Here is a 17,659-nt window from a genome sequence, read left to right on the forward strand (position 1 = left end):
TGTTTCCTGTTTTGGCATCATTAATGAGGCGGAGAGCGTGCCATACAGCATGAAAACCCATCATTGTGCATGGTGGGAAAACTCTGCTTATCCCAACCTATGCCTCTATTTAAAAAGCCCAGGATCCCATATGCTTCATTCACTGCTTCATTAATCTGACCTGCCACCTTCAAAAGATTCGTGCATGAACATACTTGGGGGCTCTCTCTACTTCGACCTCCATTAAAATTGTACCATTTCACATCCATTGGCTCTCCTTATTCTTCCTACCAAAATATATTATCTCACACTTTTCTGCTTTGAATTTCATCTGCCATGTGTCAGCCCATTCCACTAGCCCTGTCTATATCCTCTTGAAGTATGTTATTATCTTCCACACTGTTTTCAAGTCTGATGTCATGGTGTCGATGGGGCAGATTACAAACTCACCTAAGACTGTTAAAGTTGGAGGTGAGCTACATAGTCAATCATCCTTTACTGAGTCACAAGACTTGCTGTCTCTGAAGTGTTTCACAAAAAGAGTATGAATTCAGCAGCATTTAAATGGAATTCAGCAACCTCTTACTTACAGAGTAATAGGCAGAATAATTGTGACACAGTCAATGCTGTCAGCATAATCAGTAGGGTCAAACTTTGGCAAACTAAACACACACATATTCAATATAAGCTAGGGAGGAGTGATGTAGAGGAAACATAAAGAAAAATAGGAAAAACCAACTTCATGGGAGTTGAACTACTCCATTACAGATATACAAGCCTAAGGGAAAATGTTACGACAGTCAGACAGAAATGTCCAACTAACTATGAGGAACCAGCACTCGGGGAAAACGCAAATAAAATATTTTACTTTAAGCCCTTAAATAAAGAATCTAAGCCAATGGTGTTACTTTGGGGAGATTTTTTTTTCTATCACTGAGGAAGATATTTATGAAGTGCTCTGGACATTGCAACTGGGTCAGTCAACCAGGACTGGTCACTGATGACATAAAAGAGAGACTGAGAAAAAAATCTCCCTGCTTCTGCTGCACCAATTAATCAGGTACAACCAGCCCAATAACCAGGCAAGTAATGGGGAGAAGAAATATTATATTTATATCATAATGAAAAGAAAGCTTCAAAGAGGAAATAGTGAAGAATGAAGTATTTGCAGTTCAAAGAAATGTTGCAAATCCAGAAAGGAAAATATGTTTTCATAATGTAAATAACCCAGAACGAAGGGGAAAAAAGTTACTTACGCCTTATGAAAGTTTTGTAAAAATGGTAGGTAAAGAGGATTCCAACACAAGTAAAATTAGTAATATTTTCACCTCATCATTAGTGTACATTTTCAGCACTTTTGCTGTATGGCAGCAGTGCTGCCAACTGGACCACAGTGAACAACAGAAACTCACAAGTAACTAAGGTCAAGGTATCATTTTAACCTAACCCACAACCGAAACTGAGGGGATTCACATCCTCTCCAATGTTACAATCCATCAACTTGGTCAGTTTTCTGTCAGATAAAATGACTCCTGATTGTCTTTCGATGGAAGAATGAAACTTAGTGAAGTGGTAGGTACGATATTATAAATTAATACATTTTGATGAAGCCTGTATCTTTCAGTGTGCCTACGTTGTGCAATGATTCCACCTCATCAGTCATGTGATAGATTGCTTCCCGAATTTTACTGCATCACAGTAAGTGATAAATTTAGCTTGTAACCAGAGCACAATAAATCCCAGGATACCTATGAGCAATGTGTTGGATCGACAGCAGTTGAATGGTTTTGAAGTGGACTTTTATTCACCACAGAATCATGATGCGCCAAGCAACAGAAATTAATTCCAGTAGCAACAGCGTCTAGAGGGCCAATAACTGGTGCAGTGACCCACTACACCTGACTCAGGCCTCGCAACAACTGTAACTAACTGTAGGATAGCCACAGGAAAAGTCAAACACTGAAATGGATTGCGTCTCCTCACGGAATAATCTACTTGGACAGCTATTTCAAAGCCAGGATGCAGCCACATTCATTTCCAGATTAATGGAAAACTCTTAAATTCATAGTTCTGCAGTAACAGGTTAGTTATGTCTAAATTATAGCAACTGCAAGCATTTCTCTTTTCAACTGTGTGAAACACTTCTACATTGCATCTTCCCTCTCTCCATTTCTCTGAGAATATACCCTTCCTGCACCCATAGGACAAATCACAACTTGTGCATCAGGACAACACACAAATCACTGAGCGCCTACATGGATGAGACGCATTAAGATAGTTACAACTCAATCTATTTAAAAACATTCTACATTACGCCAGCAACTTTTATGCGTTTCTCAATCCTCAAGCACTCTTGTTCTTTGGAGTGAGATCTGAATTATTTATGAGGTTATTTTTTTCTGATTCTTCAAGCTGCCCTTGATTGTATCTTGTTTACAATTTTGTGATTTTTTTTTTCTCCCCCCCCCCCCCTATCAATTGTGAAAAATCGCCCAATAAATTCTAAATGAATTAAGGTAAGGGCATCATTTTGTTGGAACAGTTGAAAGCCATTCTAAATAGTTGCTGTCCAATCAGGAAGGGCTACTTGTTTGTGCAAGATGCTATCGACAGACAGCACATGAGCTCCAATTTAGCAATTTAGGAGAAAATTGGCTCCAGTTACGCTTGATACCCATCAAATGTCTCCTTCTCCTCATAGTACTGACTCCTTGCTGGGGTACAGTCCCAGTCAAAACTACATTATCTAGCCTGTGACCACTATTCATATAATCCTCAATAAAGTCTCAGCAGCCAATTAAAGCAAGAGAACATCGCAGATGAGCCCGATTCCGCTCCCAACCAACTGTCACACAAATCACTCAATAGTGGCAGGACTGGAACCTCAGCTGGTCTTCCTATCCTTAATCCAGCAGCCTCTGAAGCTAAAGGCAATGTCCTGTTGGAGATCAATAAACTCCATCACAGACCAGGGATTGAACCTCAGACCTGCTTGCTCTGTGTGGCTCTGCTACCCCTGGAGCCTTGACATGCCCCATTTAGAAACATAGGAATAGGTCATTCAGCACCTCAAGCCTGATCTGTAATTCAGTTAGGCCTTGGCTGATCTCAACTCCAGCTATGGTTCCATAATTTAATATCCTTGCCTAACAAAAGTGATCTAAATCTATTAAAAGAAAATCCTTCTTTAAGTGGGGATGGCAGTCCTGCTCTTTACTACAGCAATAACAGGAATATAAATTCAACGCGCACTTAGGTTTGGACCTGATAACCAGCCTCAATCAAGATCCATTCCGAGTGGTCCCTGAGTGTAACCGCTGTCAAATTTGACTCAGAGTGGATCAGGTAGTTGTTCAATTTGTGTTGGTGCAGGTTTTAAGACATGGGGGTCCTCTTATGGTTGCCACCTTACAGAACTTACCTCAGGAAACCTCAGTGGCGGATGGGAAAGCAAGTCCACTACAGTTAACTTGAAGCAGTTTAGCAAGAAAAAGGTGTCATTCAAGACTGGAGGTATGATCAATAGCTTCTGGTTTGGAATTATTAGCGCTACACAAAATAGCAGCAAATGGACAGTAAGCTGTCTTTTCCAATTGGACTTTCTAAATGGCCAATGTATAGTTATGAGCCAAGTATGTCAGAATTAAGCTCTCTTCAAAAAAATAAATAATCCTAGACTCTAAGAGGAAAAGTCATTAAGGCTGTCAGAGCATGAGAGAAACCTGGCTAGAAATATAAAAACAGATAGCAAGAGTTTCTACAAGTTGTCATGAACGTATAGTTACATTATAGATTTTTAAGGACAACAGTTTGAAAACCACATGTTTGCTAAAAAAAAAACTTTAAAAAAGCCTTTGTTCAGAAAAGGAATGTTTGGACAAGCAACTTGGCAGCTTCCTATGCTGGTTCCAAAACCTTATCAAACTATTTAACTCAAGAAGGATCACAAAAGTCATTTTGAAGTTCAGTGTTCCACAAGTGTAAATGATCCTTCCACTTGCTTAACCAAAACAATTAACTGATAAGGTCCTTAATGAAAAGCTAAAATAGAGCCCCAGGAGGGAAAAAGACTGTCTGAATGGTCAATACCCAATATGAAATGATTCTGCTGAAGGGTCATGAGGACTCGAAACGTCAACTCTTTTCTTCTCCGCCGATGCTGTCAGACCTGCTGAGTTTTTCCAGGTAATTCTGTTTTTGTTATGAAAGTCTGATTCGTCAGTTTGGGAGCAGCCATTTTTAGGTTTCATACTATAACAAATGGTTGGAAGCTGCCTAAAGGGAGAACCATCTTGGACATCGTGAGAGAGAGACACCTTCAAACAGAAGCTGCTTCTCCACAGGAAGAGACCGTGGAAAGTTTCCAGGAACAGCTATTGGACTGCTGTAGTTAGTCAGGCTACCAAGAGCGACCACCTGCAGCACCTTAAAAGTGAAAACAGGAGCCTTCACTCACTCTCAGGACCTGTTCTGCTTGTTGAATCCACCCACAAAGGCAGATCCCACTCTTCAGTTACAGAAGCCATCACAGCTGCTAACCCGAACCTCAAGTTTCAATCCCTTCACTTTGGAAAGAAGGAATTCAAGCAACAGGCCCACAACAATATTGCACCAGCTCATCCCTCAGGCAACCGTGTTGTGAGTGCATTGTCCTACCTTACAGCTGCCTGGCTTGCACTAATTATTTCTACTTTCTTTCATTGGAACCTCAGCCAAGCGCCCGACAGCCTCAGCCAGCCAGATTCTTAGCTCAAGACCCGACGACAACTTGGATGAGGATCCTGAGGGCACCACAGCAGAAGACCCATCACAGTGCTCACCCACACCCTCCACCAGCGCAGAGACACACACCTCGGTGGAACCTAGTTCTAGAGCAGGCTCGGGGTCACGATCTGGTGAGCACAACATGCGGAGACAGGGATATCCGAGGTCACTGGCACTTGGAAGACTCCTGGGGGCCAAGATTATGCTGAGCCTGAGTCAAATGACGAGCCTCCAGATTCAGTCCTAAATCAGCTGCAGTGACGATCATGGGAATATCAGGAAGATATTCCTCAGATTGCAACAGACAACGGAGGAGTCCGCCCGCGTTCAGTCTGAGGTGATAGCGCTGGCATGCCAACATACCAAGGGTCAACACAGGCACAATGGTGGACGCCATGGAGACCTAGTTCAGGATATTGGCCCTGCACTAGTATAGGAGCTGCAATCCATCGCTGTAGCCCTTGGGGGCATCCATCAGTGGCCATGTGAGAGGGGACAGGGCAGCTCGATCTCACCCCAGCTGCCCCTTCTCCTCATGGAGTCAGCCAGGGTTTCTCGGACACTCGTAGGGAGGAGGGCGAGCAGACAGACACCCTGGGCCAGGTGACTTCAGGAGTGTCCAGTCGATCCCAATCCCATCTTCCTGTGACCCCCATCAGCTCCAGCTCCACAGGCCAAGGAGGGTCCACCTGCCCCACAGCAAAAGACCCAAAGCAGGCAGGGGTCCTACAGGTCTCAGCCCGCCAGAGGACCCCTGCCAAAGTCATCACAGACGACACAGCGTAACAGTCAGCAAGCTGCCTCCACCTCTGCTGTAGCTGTCGGAGATGCACCCAGATGTACGGGTAGGGTTGGGAAGTTAAAAAAATTTAGGAGCACAGCAGTGGCATGGGTATTCCTAACATACATATAATGTACACAAATGTAAATAGAATTACACCCATTTCATATCTCTTTTTGTGTACGCCTCCTTTTTGTGATGAGCTGTGTTGTTGTCAATTGGGTATACCATGGTCCCTACCCGACATCGCAGATGTCGCTACCATGGGCCTCTTGTCTATGTGTGTGCTTCCATATTACCACAGTGTGTGTCCCCTTATACAAATCATTCTCGACATCGGTGATGCCTTGACCTTAATGTTAAGTGTACTTGTGGAAGGAACCTTGTTCACATGCTTTGCAGGGTCATGTCATGTTTATTCTTGGCTGTGTAAGAATCAGGCAGAGGTGTTCTTCTATCTCCTATCTCATCTGCAGTGTGCAGTGTACAAGGAGAGATGTGTTCACGCATGGAGAAGGGTTATATATCATGCAACTCCATGTGCTCTCTGCATCGCGGCAGAGTTTTCATGCTAATTTTTTTTTTTTTTTGTAAAAATATACTTTATTCATAAAAATCTTCAATCACATTCAAAACCATTTCAAAAACAACATTACAAGGGTACAATCCAGGTTAAACTTTTACAAAATGTATCACCAGGTGCATCAGTACAAACAATATTACAGTCATTTACAGCCTTTCATTTTGATCTGTACAGCCCGAGGGGCTCTAAACAGTTCCCAGTCTCTCGGTGCGCTGTGGTAGAAAGGTCTTAGACAGCGACCCTTCCCCATTGCGCCTTTGCGGCAGCTGCCCCAAGCTTTAGTGCGTCCCTCAGCACGTAGTCCTGGACTTTGGATTGTGCCAGTCCGCAACAATCGGTCGGGGACAACTCTTTGTGCTGGAAGACCAACAAGTTTCGGGCAGACCAAAGCGCGTCTTTCACCGAGTTGATGATCCTCCAGCTGCAGTTGATGTTTGTCTCGGTGTGTGTCCCTGGGAACAGCCCGTAGAGCACAGAGTCCTGTGTCACAGAACTGCTCGGGATGAACCTCGACAGCAACCACTGCATCTCTCTCCAGACTTTCTTTGCAAAGGCACAATCATGCTAATTGCCCATACTCAGAGCTCCATTGTGCTCCTGTCTGCCAACCGCATTTCCAACATTCCAAGTGTACATGTGCTAAGCTCACCAATAAGTGGGAGCACCCGGTACCTCAAGGTGCCAAAGCTCTGCCCCTCTCACCCACATTACTGCCTTGGCGCTCAAACTACAAACTTGATTGTTTCTCAGTCTGTAATTGTCTATATTGCGGCCACAAGACTCTCTTCACAATGTTGGGATGCACACTGTCCGCCCCATCACCTAAACACTCGCCTAGACGTGTGATGCTAATTGCAAGTGCTGATTTTTAGTTGTCCAAAGAGCCTTTGCACAAGCTCTGGAAGCGCATGTCATCGCTTTAGACAATGTTGAAGAGGAGCAATGGGATAGGAGCGAGGATGTTCTGAAACTGAAGTCTGCTCTTTATTAGCAATGACTCATCACCTTGAGGGCCTCATGGTGTCTGAACATTTTAGAGTTTGCAAGGACCAGGGCTGCCATGAGGACACAATGTGTGTCTTAAACAGGAGGCATTTTAATGTCTGGCACACAAGTGGCTGAATGTCATCATCTTCAGATGGTCCATATGCACAGTAAGGTGAGGATAAAAGCAGGTCAACATCCCTAACTGAGAGTGCCAGATGTTAATGTGATAGAGAGGAAGGTGACACAGAGGATTGAGACATCCCTGAATAGATGCACACCTGATAAACATCCTCAGCTTCCTTGGCCCAAATGTCACCTTTTAGTTTCACCATCGATCTTACACAGAACGTGTTGCCCCATTCTGGAGATGGATCTCCTTGAGGAGCTTTGTCACATTGAAGGCACACAGCTACAAGCCTACTGAGGATAGTGGAACAGCTCCTGCCTGTTGTAGGCTTCCACTGTGACTGGGATGCTGGAGGGATACTTGAAGAGGCAGCACCTTCTGATGCCTGGTGCTGGGACTCCCTCCTCCATTTAGCGCTTCATCTCAGCAAGGACACATGCTCCTGAGGCTTCATCATCCTTCAAAGGATCAGGGCAATGTGAGCCTGATGTGTAACTATTCACCCTCCTGATTCCCGGCATTGTCATTTAAAGGCTCCTAATATGTCTCAGCTGTGCATCTCTCCTCATTTAGGAATGCACAGTTCAGTTCAGTTGGGTGCCCCTTTAAGCGGCCACCCTGTGCATGCACCTGCCCTCCAAACGGCCCTCAGAGCCCTCACCAGCAGAGTATCTCCTCATTTTAATTTTGTACCGCACCATCACTGCAGGTTGGAAGATGGCGGTGCTGAACTCTCACTGCCGGACCAACTTGGACCCTCCCTGTGTGAGTGTGGAAATCCCTTCCATCATCCTGCAAGAGCTTAATGTTCAGGTTTCCCTCCCTCCAAGAGCCTCTCAATCTTCCCCCTGTATTCCTTGATCTCACCGTGCTCATGGTGGATATGCCTTTGATACCCCCTGAACATGGTGAGCTAGATGTGCCTATGCCCAGTGTGGACCTCACTCCTCCCCATCTTGAGGACACTTGCACAGTCTGACATAAACCACCACTGCCCCCCACTCTTCCGACACCCTTGAACGCCCCCACAATACCGGTTCCCCATCTGGAGGCTGCGGGTGCCTCCCCTGACTGATTGTGCCCAGTATGAAGTCAGAAACCACGCCCCCTCCCCGGACCAACGCAGGTGATGTTACGACAATGCCCTGCGCACAACATCCTGGGCACGACTGAGACTGGACTGACAGGCCCTCCTCCTGCCTGGACTGGGACAAGGACACTCTTCGCAAGCTCAACACTGAAGCACTTCTTCACTCAGCGATCCTCACATTCTGGCCCAAAGCCGCTTATATCATTCTGTAACATATTCTCTTTCATCTGAGGACCCGCACCCACCCCCCTCCCCTCCCCCCCTCAGTCATGTGTCTGAGTGCAACCTTCCCCACTCTTATCCCCAGTGGAGCCTTTACCCTGCAGCCCCTTCCCACACCTCAGTTTCCCCTCTTTCCCAGTGCAGCCCTTTGCCCTGCAGCACATTAAAAGCCACCCCTACCTTACCACTGCTCTGCTAGGTTGAGACTTGCCCCTGACACCCCACTGAAAGTGATGTGGCGCTGCCTGCGAAGCCTAGCGCTGTGTCTGAGTCACCGCACCATGCAAGGTAGGTGAGCGAACCTCAAACTCATGAGGTCGCCAGGTGTACATCGCTTATATACCAATGTGAAACACGTCGGTTTAATTGGACGCCGACATGCCCTCTTGCTCAAGCCTGGGGGGTGAGGGGGGAATGATTCCGGCGAGCAGCCCTTATAATGAAATGCAAATCTATTAAAATTAGTTCCTGATGTGCCACAACGGGATTGATGGCCGGAAAGGATGATCCCAGGCTGCTTTTAAGATGGCAGTAAACCGATTTTTCCAATCTCGCGATACTTTCCGCTCCCGCTCACCGCAGGCAGGACCTGAAAATCCCGCAGGAAGTATCCCTTTTTCTTTATCAGCTTTTTAATCTTTATATCTGTGTTTCAGTTAATAACTTTATTACTTTTACCTAAGGAACCTTCAGCAGTAATTTTTGTAATAAACCAACCTTTATCTTGTTTAAGACTAAAGCTTGTCCGTTGGTTATTTTTAAAGTGAACTACTTATAAATTAAAAGAGGGTTACACACACACACACACACCCTTAGGACCACTTTAAGGAAATGCTTTTTATGTCATGACAAAGTACCTGAAATTGAAAAAAATAACTAAAGTGAGCTTAGTCTGTGAAAGTAATGATGGAAAATAAGCATTGAACAGATGTTTTGTCTCTGTCTTCACTGTGGAAGACACAAGTAACATCCCAGGAATACTTGTAAATCAAGAGATGAAAGGGAGGGAGGAACTTAAAACAATTACAATCACCAGGGAAAGTGTGATGAGGAAACTATTAGAACTAAAGGCTGACAAGTCACCAGAACCTGATGGACTTCATGCAAGGGTCCGAAAGGAACTGGCTGCAGAGATAGTAGATGCATTGGTTTTAATTTTCCAAAATGCCCTAGATTCTGGAAAGGTCCCTTCACATTGAAAAATAAAAAATATATTCCTCTATTCAAGAGAGGGAGGAGACAGAAAGCAGGCAACTACAACCCAGTTAGCCTAACATCTGCGACAGGGAAAATGCTGGAATCTATTATTAAGGTACTTAGAGAATCTTCCATGCAATTAGGCAGAGTCAACATGGTGCGTTGTGAAAGGGAAGTCATGTTTGTCTAACTTATTAGTGTTCTTTGAGGAAGTTACAAGTAACTTGGATAAAGGGGAACCCGTGGATGTGGTATTTGGATTTCCAAAAGGCGTTTGATAAGCTGCCATATCAAAGGTTACTATGCAAAATAAGAGCTCATGATGTAGACGATCACAGATTATAATGAGTAGAGGATTGGTTGGCTAATATGAAGCAGAGAGTATGGATAAATGATTCATTTTCAGGTTGGCAAGCTGTAACCAGTGGAGTATCACAAGGAACAGTGTTGGGGCCTCAACTATTGACAATCTTTATAAATGACTTGGATGAAGGGGCTGAATGTATTGATGAAAGCAAAATGCTGCAGATGCTGGAAATCTGAAATAAAAACAGAGTGTTGGAAATTCTCAGCAGGCCAGGCAGCATCTGTGGAGCGAGAAACAGAATTAAAGTTTCAAGTCCATATGACTCTTCTTCAGAGCCAAAGAGAAGTAGAAATGTGATGGATTTTATACTGGTTAAGAGGGGGTGGAGCACATAAAACAAGATGGTAGGTCAAGGATAGGTGGGAGGTAAGGAGTGATTGACAAAGATGTCATGGGCGCAAGGCAACGGGAATGTTAATGTTAGTGGTAAAGACTAAAGAATGTGCTAATAGTGGCAGAATGTGTTAAAGCAGAACAAGGGTGAGTGCTCTGTGAAGGAACAACATAGAAACAATTGACAGATGGCCCTGGTTGGCAGGGCAGTGGGGTTAGGGAAAAAGATTTTTTTTTTAATGAATAAATAAACATTAGTAAATAAAAAATAGAAATAAAATAAATTAGAATAAAAATTTAAATTTAAATTTTAATAATTGGTTTAAAAACAATAGAAATGGAGGAGAGAGTTCGTGGTCTGAAGTTGTCGAACTCAATGTTAAGTCCGGAAGATTGTACGGTGCCTAATTGGAAGATGAGGTGCTGTTCCTCCAGTTTGCGTTGGGCTTCACTGGAAAATTGCAGCAGGCCAAGGGCAGACATGTGGGCATGAGAGCAGGATGGTACATTGAAATGGCAAGTGACGGGAGGCCTGGGTCATGCCTGCGAACTGAGTATGTATTGCATATGTATTGTTGCTAAATTTATGAATGACACAAAGATAGGAAGGAAAGTACTTACGAACATACAAACTAAGAGCAGGAGAAGGCCACTCTGCCCTTCAAGCTTGCTCCACCATTCATGGCTGATCTGATTGTAACCTCCTGCCTACCCCCGATAACCTTTCACCCCCTTCTTAATCAAGAATCTATCTAGCACTGCCATAAAAATATCCAAAGACACTGATTTCACTGCCTTTTGAGGCAGAGAGTTCCAAAGACTCATGAACCTCAGAGAAAAAATTTCTCCTCATCTGTCTTAAATTAGCGACTCCTTATTTTTAAACTATGACCCATAGTTCTAGATTCACCCACAAGAGGAAACTTCCTCTCCATGTCCACCCAGTCAAGGCCCCTTAGGATCTTAAAGGTTTCGATCAAGTCGCCTCTTACTCTTCTGAACTGCAGTGGATATAAGCCTACCCTGTCCAACCTTTCCTTATAAGACAATCCATCCATTCCTGGTATTAGTCTAGCAAGCCTTCTCTGAACTGCTTCTAACGCATTTACATCTTTCCTTAAATAAGGCCAATACTGTACACAGTACTCCAGATGTGATCTCACCAGTGCCCTGTACATAGAAACATAGAAAATAGGGGCAGGAGTAGGTCATTTGGCCTTTCGAGCCTGCTCTGCCATTCAATATGATCATGGCTGATCCTCTATCTCAATGCTATACTCCCGCTCTCTCTCCATACCCCTTGACACCTTTAAAGGCTAGAAATCTATCTTATTTCCTTCTTAAATATATTCAGTGACTTGGCCTGCATAGCCTTCTGTGGTAGAGAATTCCACAGGTTCACCACCTTCTGAGTGAAGAAGTTTCTCCTCATCTCCGTCCTAAATGGCCTAGCCCGTATCCTGAGACTCTGGTCCCTTGTTCTGGATCCCCCACAGCCAGAGGAAACATCATCCCTGCATCCGGTCTGTCCATCCCTATCAGAATTTTATACCTTTCAATGAGATCTCCTCTCATTCTTCTAAACTCGAGTGAATACAGACCTAGTCAACCCAATCTCTCCTCATACGATAATCCTGCATCCAAGGAATCAATTGAAGCATAACCTCCCAACTGTTGTATTCAGTTCCTCTTGCAATAAACAATAACATTCCATTAGCTTTCCTAATTATTGGCTGTATCTGCATACTAGCCTTCTGTAATTCATGCACTTGGACACCCGATCCCTCTGAATCTCAGAGCTCTGCAATTTCTCACCATGTAGATAATATGCTTCTTTTTTATTTTTCCTGCCAAAATGGACAATTTCACATTTGCCCACATTATACTCCATTTGTCAGATCTTTGCCCACTCGCTTAAACTATCTACCTCCCTTTGTAGCCACCTTACGTCCTCTTCACAATTTACTTTCCTACCTATCTTTGTGTCAGCAGCAAAGTTAGCAACCATACCATCTGTCCCTTCATCCAAGTCATTTATATAAATTGCAAAAGTTGAGACCCCAACACTGATCCCTGTGGCACACCACTCATTACATCCCGCCAACCAGAAAAAGACCGATTTACGGCTACCTTCTGTTTCCTGTTAACTAGCTAATTTTCTATCCATGCCAATATGTTACCCCCTACACCATGAGCTTTTATTTTCCATAATAACCTTTGATGTGGCACCTTATCCAATGCCTTCTGGAAATCTAAGTACAGTACATCTACCTGTTCCCCTTTATCCACAGCACATGTGATTCCTTTAAAGAACTCCAATAAATTGGCTAAACAATTTATAAAACCATGTTGACTCAGCCTGACCACCTTTTCCCTATGCCAAATGTCAAGCTAACTAGCCTGTAGTTTCCTGCATTCTGTCCCCCTCCCTTTTTAAATAAAGGACTTACATTTGCTATATTCCAATCAAATGGAACCTTGCCCGAATCTAGGAAATTCTGGAAAATTAAAGCCAACGCATCATCTATTTCACTAGCCAATTCTTTCAAGACTCTAGGATGAAGTCCATCAGGACCTGAGGATTTGTCAGCCCGCAGCTCCAACAATTTGCCCAAGACCACTTCCCTGGCGATTTTAATTTTCTTGAGTTCTTCCCTCCCTTCCATTTCCTGACTTACAGCTATTTCTGGGGTGTCATTTGTATTCTCTATAGAGAAAACCAATGCAAAATACCTGTTTCTTTCATCTGCCATCTCCTCACTTTCTATTATTAATTTCCCAGACTCACTTTCTTTCGGACAAACGCCCACTTTGTTAAGTCTTTTCTTTCTTAAATATTGAGAGAAACTCCTACTACCTGTCTATATTTCCAGCTAGCTTTCTCTCGTACTCTAATTTTTCCCTCTTTTCTTTATATTCTGTTTAATCTTCTGACCTGCCACCCATCTTTGCGCAATCATGTGCCTTTTCTTTAAGCTTGATACTGCCTTTAGCTTTGTAAATTGTGAGGAGGACATAAAGAGTCTATAAAGCGATTTAGATAGGTTATGTGATTTGGTAAAAATCTGGCAAATGGAGTATAATGTGGAAAAATGTGAACTTATCCACTTTGGCAGGAAGAATAGAAAAGCATCATATTACTTAAATGTAGAAAGATTGCAAAATTCTGTGGTACAGAGGGATCTAGGTGTCCTGGTACATGAATCACAGATAGTAAGCATGCAGCTACTGCAAGTGAATAGGGAGGCAAATGGAACGTTGTCGTTTAGTGCATGGGGAATGGAATATAAAAGTAGGGACGTTTTGCCACAATTGTATAGGATGTTTGTGAGACCACATCTGGAGTACTATGTACAGTTTTGGTCTCCTTATTTGAGAAAGGATACAATAGCATTACAGGAAGCTCAGAGAAGGTTCATGCGACTGGTTTCTGGGATGTTATCTTATGAGGAAAGGACAGGCTAGGCCTGTATCCATTGCAGTTTAGAAGAATGAGAGGTGATCTTATTGAAACATATAAGATCCTGAGGGGACTTGAAAGGGTGGATGTTGAGTGGATATTTATTTCCCTTTGCGAGAGAGACCAGAACTTGGGGACATAGTTCAAAAATAAGGGATCTCCCATTTAAGATGAAGATGAGGAGAATGCTTTCTCCCTGAGGGTAGTTGGTTTGTGGAATTCTCTTCCAGAGAGCAGTGGAGACAGTGTCATTGAATATTTTTAAGGCTGAGTTAGACAGATTCTTAACTGACAAAGGAGCCAAAAGGTACAGGGGTAGACAGCAAAGTAGAGTTGAGGCCACAATCAGATTAGCCACGATCTTATTGCATGGCGGAGCAGACACGAGGGGCTGAATGGCCTACTCCTGCTCCTAATTCATATGTGCATAGGCCAGTTTTCGGGTGCAGGAATCAGGATGCACGATCATCACATGCCCGGTTCCTCTCAGGTAGGGAGCATGGCTAATGTGACACACAGTTACCCTGCACATGTTATCCTGGAGCAGCAGACAAGAGAGAGGGCTCCCAGGTTTTACGATGCACACTGGAGGGATTTGATAAGAAAGTGGAAAGGAGGGGAGATGTGTTTCTGCAGGGGTGGGGTGCGGTGTGGTGGGGGGGTGGTAAGAGGCCCTCAAGGCTCAACCTGGGGATGGAATGCGAGCAAGCGGCCAGGAAGGTCAATACTTGATGTTTGCCACCGAAGGTCTGGCAGCACTGCCGCAAGGAGTTCAATGACCTCACATGGGTGGTTAAAGTCACATGATACCTTCTTACCCATCAACCTCTTGCTGTCCAATACACGACACCCCTACCACTCCCCCATCAGCAATCAGGATTCATGCCTAACATTCAGATACTCCACCGCATCAATACACACACCTCACACGGCTTCTACATCCTCCAGCTATTCTACCATGACAGGCAAATCACCCAAACAGACTGCAACAACTCAATGACATTACTCCCTCTCTCTTACAGGACAAGGCAGCCCATAACCGCAGGGTGCAGCAGAAAACCCATGTGACACAGCCATGCCTGCATACCTGAGCCCTCTGGAGGAGACAGTATTCCTCATCATGGGGTTGCTGTGAATGAGGCCATTGTATCTGGCCCCTTCTCAAATCCCACCTCATCCTTATTCTACTATCTGACATAAAGTGAAAACTGTAAATGGTGTGACCATGGATCACTTGTCTTCCACACCACTTCCCTCACTGTAAACCTTTCCTTCTGCATTTCTGCTTTCAGATAGCCAAGCTTTGCCACCTGGCCAGCCATTTCAGCCTAATAGAGAGTGAGAGCAATACCAGACCACTGATGAAGAAGCACCAGCACTTGATCTAACAATCGCAGCCACCAACTCAGATACAGGCACTGCATGTAATTTAGAGGGTAGTACAGGGTCTGGATCTGCACGCTTGGGCTGTGGCCTGGCCGGCGGGGGAAAGGGATGATTGTTCACTATCTTTCCCAGAGAGTGATGTTGCAGACAAGTCCTGCTGCACTGAACTCAGATGAGGATCTCTATGGCATGACCTACAGGAGAATGCTGATGGTCATGCACAGAGATGCTGGTACATCGGCAGGCCTGTCACACAGTCTGTTATCACAGTCAAGGAACATAGAGGAGTCTGGGCCCCACTTGGCACAGGGCTTTGTGAAGATGTTGGAGCCCATCCTTTCCAGCGCAGAAGTGATGGTCAACTCCATGACAGTGCTTGAGGACCCAGTTGTGATTCAGCTTCTGATGGCGATGTCTTAGCTTCCATTGACAATAGGCTGAAGCCACAGTGTCTCAGCGCTGCAGTGGAAGCCTAGACAGAGATTATTCTTGTTGCCACATGAGTCTATCAAGGCTGTGGACACCAGTGCTCAAAAGGATATGCAGGCTTTCACAGCAGCCCAGCAATCTGCCCTTCAACCACACTCATGACAGCTAGGTTATGCAGAACTCAGCAGAGCACCATGAGCTTGGGCACGTGCTCTGTTGAGTACTGGAGGGCTTCAAAAGGCCAATGTTTTGCTCCAACACATCCATGGTTTTTCCATGTCAGAGGTGAGTCATTAGCCTGGTATATAGCGGTTATCCCTCATCATCCAGCAGCCACCCTCTGGTGTCAATTCTGGTGATAGGGTCAATTTTGTGGGTATGGCTGACTGCCACAGGACAAAAGCATGATGGCTGCTGCCAAGATAGCAGGCATTCAACAAGAGGGTCTCCTGGTTCATGGTCACACTCCAACTGGATGTTAAGGAAGTGAAATCTCTTGTATTAATGGAACATCACCTGTTAACATGTGGGGTCCGCAGAGCCACATGCGTGCAGTCAATTGCACCCTGCACCATTGGGGATCCTGCCTGCTTGCAACATTCGCCTGCTAACTCCTCTTGTTCCTCTCTGGTCAGTCAGAACATGATGAAGTCTCCCCTCCTTTGGGCCTCGGTGAGGCCTCCCTGGCAAACTGAGATGTTACTGATGTCCTCTTCTCCGCCTGGAAGGATTCCCTTGTGTAGATGGTCTCCTTTAGGGGCGATGGCGATCTTTACGACCATTGGAAGTGCCGGCCTCACCCAGCTGCGAGGCTGCAGGTTATGTTGTAGGAGGTGGCACAGTTCAGTGAGCACCTCCTTGTTGAAACACAGATACAAGTGCTTCCTAAAGACCCTTGATGGGCAGGGCCATCTATCCTCCTCCTCCCTCCTCTGTATACTGCTTCCCCTTTCTGCTGTCAGTACTCCATTTCCATTGCATCGAGAGCTCAAGAAATTGCACCATCTTTAGATTGGGCGCTTTACAGCCTTCCGGACTCAACAATGAGTTCAACAATTTTAGATCGTAGCCGGCATTTTTTGCTTTTATTTCAGATTTCCAGCATCCGCAGTATATTTTGCACTAGTCTTAGGGGCTGCTTGATGTCATGACCAGTCCCCTCTTTGTTTCTGGTTTACATATGACACACCCATGCTAGTGCCCTAGCAGTCAGGGCATTAGAAGCATCCAGCTGATTTTTTTTTTCCCCTTCAGGCATTCCATAGCACCAGTGACCTAAATCTTCAGGCATTCTGCAGTCTCCTGAGTTACACAGATTGGTGTCCTGGCCTGGCCCATCTACATTCCTTGTAGAGATTTAGGTGCTGCATGCATTCATATCGTTTAGAACCCAGCTTATAACACTGGAATTCCATCAAGATTTTTTGTCTTCAGAATGGTCAGGACAGGCTGCCCGCCCAGTGGAATGCTTCACTAACTCAGGCCCATTTCTGCTTTCAGGTTTCTGTGAAAAATGTGCTGCGTGGGGCCTTTATTTTCAGAATCTAATTTTCCAGTGAAAGACGGAGGGACTATTTGCTTTGGATTTGGTCCACTGGGAATAGTTGAGGTTCACAGTATTTTGAATTTTTTTTTTTTATATAGAAACGGTCTCAGAAGATCAAATGAGCAACTTGCAGTGCTGGAAGAATTTGGTCTTTGTAACCTTATCATTTTTTTGTAATGTGGAAGCCCATTTTGCAACGCAAGTTAAAGAGTCCTTCATTTTGAGAGTACAGACCTAACTTTGCCGTCTGCGATTAAACTGCACGGACAAATTTAACCTGTTGTAAGTAGGGGATTTTGAGCATTCTGCTTTGAGAGTGTGACACCTTAAAAAAATTACATTTTATTTTCACTTATTTATTCAAGAGCATAAATCTCAAATTCATATGCCTGTCATCTGCTCAGCTCA

General features: G+C 44.5%; 1 protein-coding gene across 5 annotated transcripts in view; it reads right to left on the reverse strand.

The window, feature by feature from the left end:
• Window positions 1-17,659, reverse strand: part of LOC144699837 (dual specificity mitogen-activated protein kinase kinase 6) — a 97,402-nt gene that overhangs the window by 13,453 nt on the left and 66,290 nt on the right. The gene's annotated exons all lie outside the window — the stretch shown is intronic.

This window comes from Cetorhinus maximus, chromosome 24 (assembly GCF_964194155.1).
Source record: "Cetorhinus maximus chromosome 24, sCetMax3.hap1.1, whole genome shotgun sequence".
NCBI classification, from domain to species: domain Eukaryota; kingdom Metazoa; phylum Chordata; class Chondrichthyes; order Lamniformes; family Cetorhinidae; genus Cetorhinus; species Cetorhinus maximus.